We start from the raw sequence: 15,775 nt of genomic DNA on the forward strand, positions 1-15,775 counted from the left end.
TTGGCTCTTATATTTAAGTCTTTAATCCATTTTGAATTTATTTTTGTACATGGAAAGTAGGTGATCTATTTTTCTTTTCTTTCTTTCTTTTTTTTTTTTTACATGTATGTATCTGTTGAATTTTTGGTGTATCTTTAGGATTCTTTATATATAGTATCATGCTATTTTCAATCAATGACAGTTTACTTCTTTCCAATTTTGATGCCTTTTATTTCTGCTACTTATCTGATTGCTGTGGCTAGGACTTATAATATTATGTTGAGCAAAAGTGAGGAAAGTGGACTTTCTGGTCTTGTTACTGATCTTCATGAAAATGCTTTTAGCCTTTCCTCATTGAACATGATGTTAATTGTGGGTTGGTCAAATATGGTCTTCATTATGTTGAGGTATGTTCTTTCTATTCTTATTTTTCTGAGAGATTTTATAATAAATAAATGCTAGATTTTGTCAAATGCTTTTTTGCATCTATTAATATAATCATATAATTTTATTTTATTTTTTACTTTATTAAGACAATTTTAACAGCGTGACATTGATCAATTAGAGTACATAGATTCAGAGAAAACATCTCCAGGTATTTGATTATGTTGTATACTCATCAGCAAAAGTAAAAATGTCCTCCATCACCTATTGTTTGGTTTTCTTTATGCCCCTCACCTCCTCCAACCCCTTCCTCTCTTTCCTTCCCCTTCCCCTGGTACACTGTTGTCCATATCCATAAGTCTCAATTTTGTGTCTCACCTATGTATGAAATCATATAGTTCTTAATTTCTTCTGGTTTACTTATTTCATTCAGTATAATGTTATCAAGGTCCATCCACATTGTAAATGATCTTATGTTATCATTTCTAATGACTGAGTAGTATTCCATAGTATATATGTACCACATCTTCTTTATCCAATCTTCTATTGAAAGGTTTTTGGTTGTTTCCATGTCTTGGCCACCGTGAACAATGCTTCAATGAACATGGGGCTGTGTGTGTCTTTATGTACCAAAGTTTTTGAGTTTTGTGGGTATAAACCCATTAGAGGAATTGCTGGGTCATATGGTAGTTCTATTCTTAATTTTTTGAGGAATCACCATACTTTCTTCTATGTCATTGTATTACTTTACATTCTCACCAACACTGAATGAGGGTTCCTTTTTCTTCACAGCCTCTCCAATACTTGTTATTACCTGTTTTGTTGATAATAGTTAATCTAACAGGTATGGGTGGTATCTCATTGTAGTTTTGATTTGCATTTCTCTAATAGCTTGTGAAGATGAACATCTTTTCATATATCTGTTGGCCATTTGTATTTTTTCCTGGGAGAAGTGTCTGTTCATGTCCTCTTCCCATTTTTTTATTGGATTGTTTGCTTGTTTGTTGTTGAGTTTTGTAAGTTCTTTGTATATTTTGAATATTAGTCCCTTATCTGAGCTGTTGTTTGAAAATATCATCTTCGATTTACTTGGCTATCTGTTTGTTTTGTTGTTAGATTCTTTTGCTGTGCAGAAGCTTCTTAATCTGATGTGGTCCCATTCATTTATCTTTGCCTTAATTTTCCTTACCTTTGGAGTAAAATTCATAAAATACTCCTTATGGCCAAGGCTCCATGACTTTAGTACCTATGTTTTTTTTCTATATAATTTATTGTTTCAGGTCTTATATTTATGTCTTTAATACATTTTGAATTAATTTTGGTACAAGGAGACAAACTGTAGTTGAGTTTCATTCTTTTACATGCGGCTCTCCAGTTTTCCCAGCACCATTTATTGAAGAGGCTTTCTTTTCTCCATTGTGTGTTTTTGGCGTTCTTATCAAAGATGATTTAACTATATATATGTGGTTTTATTTCTGGGCTTCCATTCTGTTTTATTGCTCTGAGTATCTATTTTTCTGCCAATACCACACTGTTTTGATTATCTTGGCTCTATAATATAATTTGAAGTCAGATATTATAATACTCCCAGCTTTGTTCTTTTTCCTTAGGATTACTTTGGCTATTCAGGATTTTTTATAGTTCCATATAAACCTGATGATTACTTTGTGCCATTTCTTTAAAAAATGACATTGAAATTTTGATGGGAATTGCATTAAATTTGTGTATTGCTTTGGGTAATATGGTCATTTTAACTATATTTATTCTTCCTATCCAAGAACAAAAAATATATTTTTATTTCATTATATCTTTTTTGATTTTCTTTAACAAGGCTTTATAATTTTCATTATATAGGTCCTTTATATTCTTTGTTATGTTTATTCCTAGGTATTTTATTTTTGTTGGTGCAACTGTAAAAGGGTTTTTTTTTTTAGTTCATTTTCTGATGTTTCATTGTTGGCTTATAGGAAAGCAATAGACTTCTGTATATTAATTTTGTATCCTGTGACCTTACGGTATTGGTTTATTGTTTCTAATAGTCATTTTGTGAAGTTTTTGGGGTTTTCGATGTACAGGATCATATCATCTGCAAAAAGTAAAACCTTTATTTCTTCTTTCCCAATATGAATGCCTTTTTTTTCTTTCTCTTATCTGATTGCTCTAGCTAGAACTTCCACCACTACATTGAATAAGAGTGGAGAGAGTGAGCAACCTTGTCTTGTTACTGATTTTAGGGGAAAAGTCTTTAGTTTCTTGCCATTTAATATGCTGTTAGCTGATAGTTTGTCATAAATGGCCTTTATTATGTTGAGATATTTTTCTTCTATACCCATTTTGTTGAGTGTTTTAAACATAAAATGATGTTGTATGCCTTTTCTGCTTCTATTGATAGGACCATAGGTTTTTGTTCTTTGTTTTGTTAATATGGTGTATTACATTAACTGTTTTATGTATGTTGAACCATCTTTGTGATTCTGGGATGAATTCCACTTGATAATGATGAATTTTTTTAATGTGTTGCTGTATTTTATTTGCTAGTATTTTGTTTAGGATTTTAGCATCTGTATTCATTAGAGATTTGGTCAGTAGATTTCTTCTTTTGTGTTGTCCTTTCCAGGTTTTGGTAAGAAGATTATGTTGACTTCATAAAATGTGTTTGGAATAATTGCTTCTTCAATTTTTTGGAAGATTTTCAGTAGAATAGGAACCAAGTCTTCTTTGATAGTTTGATAGAATTCACTAGTATAGCTGTCTGGTCCTGGACTTTTATTTTTTGGAAAGTTTTTGGTATTTGTTTCTATTTCTTTCTTGCTTATGTGTCTGTTTAGGCTATCTATTTCTTCGTGACTCATTCTAGAAAGATTGTGTTGTTCTAAGAATTTATCCATTTCTTCTAGATTGTTAAATTTGGTGGCATATAGTTTTTCAAAGTATTCTATGATAATTCTTTGTGTATCTATGATATCTGTAGTGAATTCTCCTCTTTCATTTTGGATTTTGTTTATATGAGTCTTTTCTTTTTTTTCTTAGTGAGTCTTGCTAGTGTTTGTCAATTTTATTGATCTTTTCAAAGAACCAACTCTTTGTTTTTTTTATTTTTTTTATAGTTTTTCTGTTTTCTATTTCATTTATTTCTGGTCTGATTTTTATTCTTTCCTTTGTTCTGCTGGTTTTAGGTTGCATTTGTTCTTCTTTTTCTAGTTCCTTAAGATGTGACATTGTTTACTTGGACTCTCTCTTGTTTGTTCATATAGCCTGTAATAATATGAACTTTCGTCTTATTACTGCTTTTGCTGCATCTCAAAATTCTGATATGTCGTATTGTCATTTTTGTTTGTCTGTATGTATCTTTTGATCTCTACTTTTATTACTTCTTTGACTCACTCAATTTTTGGAAGTATATTGTTTAATTCCCACACTTTTGTGGGTTTGTTTGCTTCATTTTTGCAACTGAATTCTAGTTTCAAAGCTTTATGGTCAGAGAATATGCTTGGTATAATTAGAGTTAGTCTGAATTTGTTGATGCTAGTTTTGTGGCCCAACATATGGTCAATTCTTGAGAATGTTCCATGTACATGGGGAGAAAAATGTATGATCTGGCCAAATGGGATAAAATGTCCTGTAGATGTTTTTCATACCCTATTGTTCTGGTGTTTAGTTTAAGGCCTATATTTCTTCATTGATTATCTGTTTAGATGAATGATTTAGAGCCATCAGTGGTGTATTGAGGTCTCCAAGTATATTTGTATTTTTGTAGGTTTTTATTTTTAGATCAGTTAGTAGTTGTCTTATATACTTTGATGTTCCTTGGCTTGGTGCATGTATAATAAGAAGTGTTATGTCTTCTTGATTCAATGTCCCCTTTATCATTATGAAAGGACCATCTTTGTCTCTGATTACCTTTGCTGTTTTTTGTAGTCAGCATTGTTAGATATGAGAATGGCTACACCTGCTTTGCTTTTGATATTATTTGCTTGTAGAGTAGTTTTCCAAACTTTCACTTTCAATTTTTTATTCTTGTAGCTTAGGTGTGTTTCTTGAAGGCAGCATACAGTTGGATTTTCTTTTTGATCCACTCTGCTACTATGTGTCTTTTTATTGAGGAGTTCAATTCATTTACATTTAATGTAATTATTGACACTTAAGGATTTCCTATTGCCATTTTATATATTGCTTTTTGATAGTTCTGTATCTTGTTGGTTCTTCTCTTTTGTTTTTCTGTCATTTGTTTTTGGTTGTATTCCATACTTCTTTCCTCTGTTTCTTTTTTTTTTAAGTCATGTGTTTCTGTAGTGGTTTTTGCAGGGGTGGTTATTTTTAGGTAATGAAAAAATATATATTATATTCATTGTAATACACTATCTCATGAGTGCTTCTGCACTCCATACTCCCTTGCTACTGTTGTCCTCTCCCCTTTTTTGTTTTTGTTGTCACAGATTAATCTTGTTTTTATTGTGATCTTGTAGGAGCTTTTACTAGTGATTTTGTGTTTTTTTCTTTGTATCTGGTTGGATAAGCTCCTTTAGTATTCCCTGAAGTGGGAGTTTTCTGGAGATAAATTTCCTCATCTTCTCTATATTTGAGAATGTTTTTATTTCCCCTTTGTATTTGAAGTATAGCTTTGATGGATACAGTATTTTTGGCTGGAAGTTCCTCTCTTTCAGTACTTTAAATATTGGGGTCCACTCACTTCTGGCTTGTAGATTTTTTTGCTGGGAAATCTGATGATAGCCTAATGGAACTTCTTTTATATGCTGTATTCTTTACCCTGGCAGCCCTGAGGTTTTTTTCCTTTGGCATTGGTTTGTGATAATTTCATTACGATGTATCTTGGAGTAGGTCTGTTTGGGTTAAGGCCCTGGTCAGCAAATGGCAGCTCATGAGCCACATGCGGCTCTTTGTCCCCTTGAGTGTGGCTCTTCCACAAAATACCATGTGCAGGTGCTACCTTGATAAGTAATGTACCTACTTATATAATTTAAGTTTAAAAATTTGGCTCTCTTAGAGATGACGTCAGAGTAATGGCGGGGTAGGAAGCGATACCGATAAATCTCCCCCAAAACTCAACAAGATCTTCAACCAGAAACAGAAAAACCTATACTTGGAGCCTCCAGATGCTTCGCAATACACCCGAAGGTATGGTCGAGTGAAAAATTGGCTAAATATATAACCAAACACCGAAGGAAAAAGGGAGTAAGAAATGCTCCGCCTTCCTTACTAACCTAAACAGGGCGGATTTCTCTGGTAACTGTGAATATAGAAACTGAGGCGGGCAAAGGGGGTGAATAGATCCAGGCCACGGCACAAACGGCCGAACCCGGCTGTGGCACGGAGATCCATGCCGAGGAAAAACTGATCCTGTGGCAAGCCGGGCAATACAAGCTAACACTCACGCCAAACCCAAAGAAAGACAAGCGGAGCAGACATTTTACCCGATCTCCTGGTCGGCGCATGCGCAGTTAGTGGGTGAGAGATTTCTTCCTAAGCCCCGGGAGTGGGTGCCCGTGTTACCCTACAGAGAGGCAGAGTCAGAGGCCGTTCTGTGGGCCGAAAGCAGAATCTCTGGGCAGCCCCAGCGCCCTGGGAAAGACGCGCACGGGAGGGAGCGAGAACGAATTCCAACAGTGGAAATTTTCCGTGCTGGTGGGGGTTGCACTCAGCGAGAAACGCAGTCAGCCTCATATGCTGGTCTGCGCGCGCAGATAGTGAGCAAGAGATTCCTCCGAGTACCTCGGCAGTGCGCGCCCGTGTTATCGCACAGAGGGGCAGAGTCAGGAGCCTTTGTGTGGGCCAAAGCAGAATCTCGGGCCACCCCAGCACCTTGCAAAAGCCGCGCACGGGTTCGGAGCGAGAGCCAATTCCAACGCTGCAACTTTTCCATGTGGTTGGGGGTTTCACTCAGAGTGTGAGACTGCTGGCCAGATATCCTGGTCTGCGTGCGCAGATAGTGAGCAAGAGTTTCCTCCAAGCGCCCTGGAAGTGGGCGCCCACCTCTGTTGCCAGACAGAGTGGCAGAGCCAGAGGTCTTTGAGTGGGCGGAAAGCCCGCCTGATTATGCTAGCAGCTCTGACTGACTGAGCCTTACCCAGAGCCCTGTGCTGAGTGGAAATAGAGTGGGGAGTTGCCAGCTCTTTGAGCCTCTTACTATCCAGGCAGAGGCAGCAGCAACCCCATAGCTGGATTATCAGGCTACTAATTGAGGAAGGAAAGACTAGGAGAAAGGCTCCAGGAACACAGACTCTCTCACTGTCGGAGCCTATAAATGCTAATGAGCCTCAACTGCCAACGAGACGAAAGCACAATACATGACATTGCCATAGAGACTTATCAACTGCAAACCTCTACCTGAGCATGCCAAAGGGGCAGAACCTGGGGTACAGAGTCACCGACCAGGAAGAGGGAGAGAAAAGAAAAAGCAAGAAGATAAACTCTAAAATCAAGAATAATCTGCAGACTCTATAACCTATCCCATTTTACTATACTTGTTCGTTTGTTTCTTTTATCTTCATTCTTGATATTTTTTTTCTTCCTCCAATTTGGCCGATTAACTCTCTGCCGGTCTTACTCTCTCCTCTCCTTGAACTACACTACCCATAAGTGTTACATCTCCCATTATCTTTTCTCTCCTCTTCCTTTCTCTCTATGAGGGTTGCACTCCAAAACCCTTAACTCTCTCTCTCTCTCCTCTTTTTTCTTTTTTCTTCTTTTAGTAGTTCCCTCTTTTTTTCTCTCTCTCTCTTTCTGTTCTTCCTCTATATTAGTTTCTTCCTTTCTCCTTTACATCTCCTCTCATTCAAACCTCAATAACAAACAAATTATCTTATCTGGGACTCAAACTTATGTTGTGGCATTTTGGGGGGTTTTTACTTCACCATTTTAACTCACTAGTAGTGCTCCCATCCCTGGCTCTCCATTTTATCTAGTTCTTGTTCCACTAAATACAATAGTAATTTTTTAATTTGTCCCCCCATTTTTCTGTTTTCCTCTTATTCTTCTCATCATAACTCTTAGACAACCAACACGTAAAAGCAAATCATATTATCCTTGACCCAAATTTTTTCCTTATTTGCTTTTTGTGGGTCCATACCCCAATCTTTTTTTTTCTTTTTTTTTGCCCCTTTATTACTTTTCTCCAATTCAGGTCCTCCATTACAGGCATTGTTTGTTATAATTCACAGTTCACCACAAGATTTTCTCAAGAAAGAGGAGAGAGGAGAGGAAAAAAGGAGGGGGGGGAATAATTTCCTTTTTTAAAAATTTTTATTTTATTTTATTTTTCTTTATTTCATTATTAATTTTTTTAAAAAAAAACTCTTTTCGATTTTTTATTTTTTTAACGATTTATCCTTTATTAAATCTCATTAATACTATCAATAAAACCACACTCAGATGCCTTTAAGGAAGAGAAAATCGAATATCATGGATACAAATGAAAGAGAGGTAACACAGCTAGATGAGGAAAAATCTATGGAGAAAAAATTTAATATATTGGAAACCTTGGAGCTAAATGACAGAGAATTCAAGATAGAAATCCTAAAAATCCTCCGAGATATACAAGAAAAAAAAGAAAGCAATTTAGGGAGCTCAGAAAACAACTCAATGAACACAAAGAATACATGTTCAAGGAAATTTAAACTATAAAAACAAATCAAACAGAGATGAAAAACTCAATTCATGAGCTGAAAAACGAAGTAACAAGCTAAGCTAATAGAACAGGTCAGATAGAAGAGAGGATTAGTGAAATAGAAGACAAGCAACTTGAGGCACAACAGAGAGAAGAAGAAAGAGACTCAAAAATTAAAAAAAATGAGATAGCCCTACAAGAATTATCTGACTCCATCAAAAAGAATAACATAAGAATAATAGGTATATCAGAGGGAGAAGAGAGAGAAAATGGAATGGAGAACATACTCAAACAAATAATAGAGGAGAACTTCCCAAGCCTGTGGAAAGAACTGAAGCCTCAAGTTCAAAAAGCAAACAAAACTCCGAGTTTTCTTAACCCCAACGAACCTACTCCAAGGCATATCATAATGAAATTGACACAAACCAACAGCAAAGAAAAAATTCTCAAGGCAGCCAGGGAAAAGAAGAATACAACATATAAAGGAAGACCCATTAGATTATCATCAGATTTCTCAGCAGAAACTCTACAAACTAGAAGAGAGTGGACCCCAATATTTAAAGTCCTGAAAGAGAGGAACTTGCAGCCACGAATACTATATCCATCAAAGCTATCCTTCAAATATGAAGGAGAAATAAAAACATTCACAGATACAGAAAAGATGAGGGAATTTATCATCAGAAAACCCCCACTCCAGGAATTACTAAAGGGGGTTCTCCAATCAGATACAAAGAACAAAAAAAAACAGAGCCACAAGTAAAAGCTCCAAGAAGAACACAATAAAACCAAATTTAAACTGTGACAACAGCAAAAAGAAAGAGGGGGAGAAGATGGAGATTAACAGTAGCAAAGGACGATGGAGTGCAAAAGCACTCACAAAATAGTTCGCTACAATGAACAGGGTAGGGACCCTTTTCATTACTTAACGGTAACCACCATTGAAAAAACCACCACAGGAGCACATGAGATAAAAGAGATAGCAACAGAGGAAAGATGTATGGAATACAACCAAATAAAAACAAAAGATAGAAAAACGAAAGAGAAGGATCAAACGAGACACAAAACTAACAGAAAGCAATATATAAAATGGCAATAGGGAACTCACAAGTGTCAATAATTACACTAAATATAAACGGATTAAACTCACCAATAAAAAGGCACAGAGTAGCAGAATGGATTAAAAAAGAAAATCCAACTGTATTCTGCCTACAGGAAACTCATCTAAGTAACAAGGATAAAAACAAATTCAAAGTGAAAGGCTGGAAAACAATACTCCAAGCAAATAACATCCAAAAAAAAGCAGGTGTAGCAATACTCATATTGGTTAATGCTGACTACAAGACAGGAAAAGTACTCAGAGACAAAAATGGCCATTTCATAATTAAGGAGACACTGAATCAAGAAGACATAACAATTCTTAATATATATGCACCAAACCAAAGAGCACCAAAATATATAAGACAGCTACTGATTGATCTTAAAACAAAAACTGACAAAAATACAATCATACTTGGAGACCTCAATACACTGCTGCCAGATCTAGATTGGTCATCCAAACAGAGAATCAACAAAGACATAGTGGCCTTAAACAAAACACTAGAGCACCTGGATATGATAGACATCTACAGGACATTTCATCACAAAGTGACTGAGTATACATTTTTCTCCAGTGTACATGGATCATTCTCAAGAATTGACCATATGTTGGGCCACAAAAACAACATCAGCAAATTCAGATAAATTGAAGTTGTACCAAGCATATTTTCTGAACATAATGCCTTGAAACTAGAATTCAACTGCAAAAAAGAGGAAAAAAATCCCACAAAAATGTGGAAACTAAACAACATACTTTTAAAAAATGAATGGGTCAAAGAAGAAATAAGTGCAGAGATCAAAAGATATATACAGACTAATGAAAATGACAATAAGACATATCAGAATCTATGGGATGCAGCAAAAGCAGTGATAAGAGGGAAGTTCATATCACTTCAGGCATATATGAACAAACAAGAGAGAGCCCAAGTGAACCACTTAACTTCACACCTTAAGGAACTAGAAAAAAGAAGAACAAAGGCAACCCAAAACCAGCCGAAGAAAGGAGATAATAAAAATCAGAGCAGAAATAAATGAATTAGAGAACAGAAAAACTATAGAAAAAATTAATAGAACAAGGAGCTGGTTCTTTGAACAGATCAACAAAATTGACAAACCCTTGGCAAGACTTACCAAGGAAAAAAGAGAAAGAACTCATATAAACAAAATCTAAAATGAAAGAGGAGAAATCACCACAGACACCGTAGACATACAAAGAATTATTGTAGAATACTATGAAAAACTTTATGCCACTAAATTCAACAACCTAGAAGAAATGGATAAATTCCTAGAACAATACAACCTTCCTAGACTGAGTCAAGAAGAAGCAGAAAGCCTAAACAGACCTATTAGTAGAGAAAGATAAAAAAAAAAACATTAAAATCCTCCCCAAAAATAAAAGTCCAGCTACTGACGGTTATACCAGTGAATTTTATCAAACATTCAAAGAAGACTTGGTTCCTATTCTACTCAAAGTCTTCCAAAAAATTGAAGAAGAAGCAATACTTCCAAACACATTTTATGAGGCCAACATAACCCTCATACCAAAACCAGGCAAGGATGGCACAAAAAAGGAAAACTACAGACCAATATCTCTAATGAATACAGATGCTAAAATACTAAACAAAATACTAGCAAATCGAATACAACAACATATTAAAAAATAATACATCAAATGGGATTCATCCCAGAATCTCAAGGATGGTTCAACATACGTAAAAAGGTTAATGTAATACACCATATCAACAAAACAAAGAACAAAAACCACATGATCTTATCAATAGTTGCAGAAAAGGCTTTTGATAAAATACAACACAATTTTATGTTTAAGACTCTCAACAAAATGGGTATAGAAGGAAAATATCTCAACATCATAAAGGCCATAAATGATAAACCATCAGCTAACATCATATTAAATGGCACAAAACTGAAGGCTTTCCCCCTTAAATCAGGAAGAAGACAGGGTTGTCCACTCTCTCCACTCTTATTTAATGTGGTACTGGAGGTTCTAGCCAGAGCAATCAGACAAGAAAAAGAAATAAAAGGCATCCATATTGGAAAAGAAGAAGTAAAGGTATCACTTTTTGCAGAAGATATGATCCTATACATCAAAAACCCCAAAGACTCCACAAAAAGACTACTAGAAACAATAAGTCAATACAGTAAGGTCGTAGGATACAAAATTAACATACAGAAGTCAATAGCCTTTCTATATGCCAACAATGAAACAATTGAGAACGAACTCAAAAGAATAATCCCCTTCACGATTGCAACAAAAAAAATAAAATACCTAGGAATAAACATAACAAAGAATGTGAAGGACTTATATAATGAAAACTACAAACCATTGTTAAGGGAAATCGAAAAAGATATAATGAGATGGAAGAATATACCTTGTTCTTGGCTAGGAAGAATAAATGTAATCAAGATGGCTATATTACCCAAAGCAATATACAAATTTAATGCAATTCCCATCAAACTTCCATTGACATTTTTAAAGAAATAGAGCAAAAAATCATCAGATTTATATGGAACTATAAGAAAACCCCAAATAGCCAAAGCAATCCTAAAGAAAAAGAATGAAGCTGGGGGCATTATAATACCTGACTTCAAACTATATTATAGGGCCACGACAATCAAAACAGCATGGTATTGGCAGAAAAATAGACACTCAGACCAATGGAACAGAATAGAAAGTCCAGAAATAAAACCACATATATATAGTCAAATAATTTTTGACAAAGGGGCCAACAACACACAATGGAGAAAAGAAAGCCTCTTCAATAAATGGTCCTGGGAAAACTAGAAAGCCGCATGCAAAAGAATGAAACTGGACTACAGTTTGTCCCCCTGTACAAAAATTGACTCAAAATGGATCAAAGATCTAAACATAAGACCTGAAACAATTAAGTACATAGAATAAGACATTGGTACTCAACTCATGGACCTGGGTTTTAAAGAGCATTTTATGAATTTGACTCCACAGGCAAGTGAAGTGAAGGCAAAAATTAATGAATGGGACTACATCAGACTAAGAAGTTTTTTCTCAGCAAGAGAAACTGATAACAAAATAAACAGAAAGCCAATTAAATGGGAAATAATATTTTCAAACAACAGCTCAGATAGGGCCTAATATCCAAAATATACAAAGAACTCATAAAACTCAACAACAAACAAACAAACAATCCAATAAAAAAAATGGGAAGAGGATATGAACAGACACTTCTCCCAGGAAGAAATACAAATGGCCAACAGATATATGAAATTATGCTCATCTTCTTTAGCTATTAGAGAAATGCAAATCAAAACTGCAATGAGATACCACCTCACACCTGTTCGATTAGCTATTATTAGCAAGACAGGTAATTGCAAATGTTGGAGAGGCTGTGGAGAAAAAGGAACCCTCATACAGTGTTGGTGGGAATGTAAAGTAGTACAACCATTATGGAAGAAAGTATGGTGGTTCCTCAAAAAACTGAAAATAGAACTACCTTATGACCCAGCAATCCCTCTACTGGGTATACACCCCCAAAACTCAGAAACATTGATACGTAAAGACACATGCAGCCCCATGTTTATTGCAGCATTGTTCACAGTGGCCAGGACATGGAAACAACCAAAAAGCCCATCAATAGATGACTGGATAAAGAAGATGTGGCACATATACACTATGGAATACTACTCAGCCATAGGAAATGATGACATCGGAACATTACAGCAAAATGGTGGGATCTTGATAACATGATACAAAGCGAAATAAGTAAATCAGAAAAAACCAGGAACTGCATTATTCTATACATAGGTGGGACATAAAAATGAAACTAAGAGACATTGATAAGAGTATGGTGGTCATGGGGGGGAGGGGGGAATGGGAGAGGGAAAGGGGGAGGGGGGCACAAAGAAAACAAGATAGAAGGTGACAGGGGACAATCTGACTTTGGGTGGTGGGTATGCAACATAATTGAACGACAAGATAACCTGGACTTGTTATCTTTGAATATATGTATCCTGATTTATTGATGTCATCCCATTAAAAAAATAAAATTATTAAAAAAAAAATTGGTATACAAATAAAAGGTGACTGAGGGCAATTTGACTTTGGGTTATGGGTATGCAGCATAATCAAGTGTCAAAATTATCTGGAGATGTTTTCTCTTAATCTATATACTCTAATTGATCGGTTACCCCAATAAAATTAATTGTCTAAATAAAATTAAAAAATAAAAGATTGGTATATTGAACTACCCCCCAAAAAAAGAATTTGGCTCTCAAAAGAAATTTCAATAGTTGTACTGTTGATATTTGGCTCTGTTGACTAATTGCTTTGCCGACAACTGGGTTAAGGCAACTCAATATTCTGTTTGCTTCTTGGATTTTAGGCTCTAATTCTTTCTTCAGGCTTGGGAAGTTCTCATCGATTATTTGTTTGAATATGTTCTCCATTCCATTTTCTCTCTCTTTTCCTTCTGATATTAGCATTATTCTTATGTTGTTCTTTCTGATGTAGTGAGACAACTCATGTAGTGCTTTCTTTTTATTTTTTTTAATTCATGAGTCTCTCTCTCCTCCTCTCTCTGTAATATCTCTAGTTGACTGTCTTTTATGTCACTAATTCTCTCCTCTATCTGACCTGTTCTTTTAGCTAAGTTTGTTATTTCATTTTTCAGTTCATGTATTGAGTTTTTCATTTCTGTTTGGTTCCTTTTTATACTTTCAATTTCCTTGGTGAAATATTGTTTTTGGTCATTGAATTGTTTTTTGAGCTCTCTATATTGCCTTTCTGTGCTTTCTTTTATTTCCCTGAGTATTTTTAGGACTTCAATTTTTAATTCTCTGTCATTTAACTGCAAGGTTTCCAAGTGATTAACATTTTTTTCTAGAGATTTTTTTATCATCTATCTGAGCTACATTTCTGTTTTTGGCATCCATGATATTTTATTTCTTTTTCCTTAATGGCATTGAGAGTGGTATTGTTCATAACACTAATAAGAGATAATTTAAGAAAATAAAATAAAAATTGAAAAGATACAATGAAAACATAAAAATTCTATATTGATAAGTGGAACAAAAACTGTAAAGAACAGGGAGCAGGAATTGAAGGAAAATGACAAAGAGATAAAAAATGAAGTAAAAAACATGCAAAATGCTACAAAGAAAAATATGAATCCAAAATAAAATAGTTTGTTGATAAATGATGATTAAATGAGTGAAAAAGAAAAAGAAAATAAGTTAAGGTTTTGAAATTAAACCCTCATCAAAACAAGAATGAAGAATGTAACAACATGGATAATGAAGTTCAAAAGGAAAAGGAAAGAATAAAAAGAAAAGAAGACAAAATATCCAAAGTGGAAAAAAAAAAGAAGTTATAAAACATGTAATTTATTCCTGGTTTTGAGAAGTAGCTTCTTCTTCTTCTTCTTCTTCTTCTTCTTCTTCTTCTTCTTCTTCTTCTTCTTCTTCTTCTTCTTTTTTTTTTTTTTTTTTTTGGCAGGTAACATTGTACTCAGGTCTTGCCCAGTGGGGCTCTTGAGCAGAGGTTTGCTGATATGTCACTATGGCAATGACATAGGTTGGGCCTCAGTTACATTGCTAGGTGGGGCTTGTTAGGACTTGGAGGCTCCAACAATGGGAGACTTAGTTAGTTTCCCATGTGCCTCTCCCCATGTCTCTCCCTCTTGATCTATCAGCCTTGGGACTTAGCTATGATGTTTGCCCCAGCCACTGCTTGCAGAGCAAGAAGCTCTAAGAGCAGCCAGGTCCTTCTTCCCATACTGCTCAAAGCACAGTTCTGGGTAAGGCTGTGCCGACCAGAGTCAACAGGGAGAGCAGGCAGGGCTGCCAGCCCATTGCAGATCTTGGGCCTTTCTGAGGACCAGCAGACAGGTCTAGCACGTCTCAGTGTGCCGTGGACTGGGAGCCAATTGCAGATCAGTCATCTTTCTAAGGGACCCGGGTATGTTTAATACGCCTCAGTGCTCTGTGGGTATAATCTCCACAGGCTTCTCCCTTGTGCACTGTTTGGTAGTCTGAAGCAAGCCACATGTGTGCCCAGCCATGAATTCCTCATTGCACAAAGAGGTTTGCTCCCACCCACTTAGGCGCACAGCACCTGTGATCTCAATCAGAGCAAGGAATGCAAGAATGGCTTTGAGACCTGTATCAGCTTTCACAGAGATGCCCTGCCCAGACAGGTCCAGGCCTCGAGATCCCAGCCCTTGTGCACTTTTTGTGCTGTTGGTTGGGAAGCCAGGACTACACAAAAAGTTGGCTATGGCCCACGCAGATGTCCCCTGCTGATAATTTCAGTTTAAGCCCTACAGCCAGAGTGTGTTTGTGCCCATGCCAGAGGCGCCAGGTGGAGCCACATGCACACTGCCCACTATTGTGGACCCAGGAGCACACAAAGCTGCTCTGGTGTTGACCTCTTCTGGTCACCAACAAATTCATTGGAGCCTGCTACACATGCTAACCCCACGTCTACAATCTCAGACCAGGCCAGTGCTCTCCCTCTTCTGCTTGATCATCCACCCTACCCCAGCTTCTTCCCTCTGCCCCAGATCCTTCATTTCTCTCTTTTCCAGATGAAAGCAGCCCTTCCTCAGATCAGTGAGGAAAGTGGAATACTCTATTCTCTGTCTTATTTCCTTCAGAGTGGATTATATATTCAGCCACCTTTTCGCCCAATCATACCTTTGT

The sequence above is a fragment of the Saccopteryx bilineata genome, chromosome 1 (genome assembly GCF_036850765.1).
Source record: "Saccopteryx bilineata isolate mSacBil1 chromosome 1, mSacBil1_pri_phased_curated, whole genome shotgun sequence".
Classification (NCBI taxonomy): domain Eukaryota; kingdom Metazoa; phylum Chordata; class Mammalia; order Chiroptera; family Emballonuridae; genus Saccopteryx; species Saccopteryx bilineata.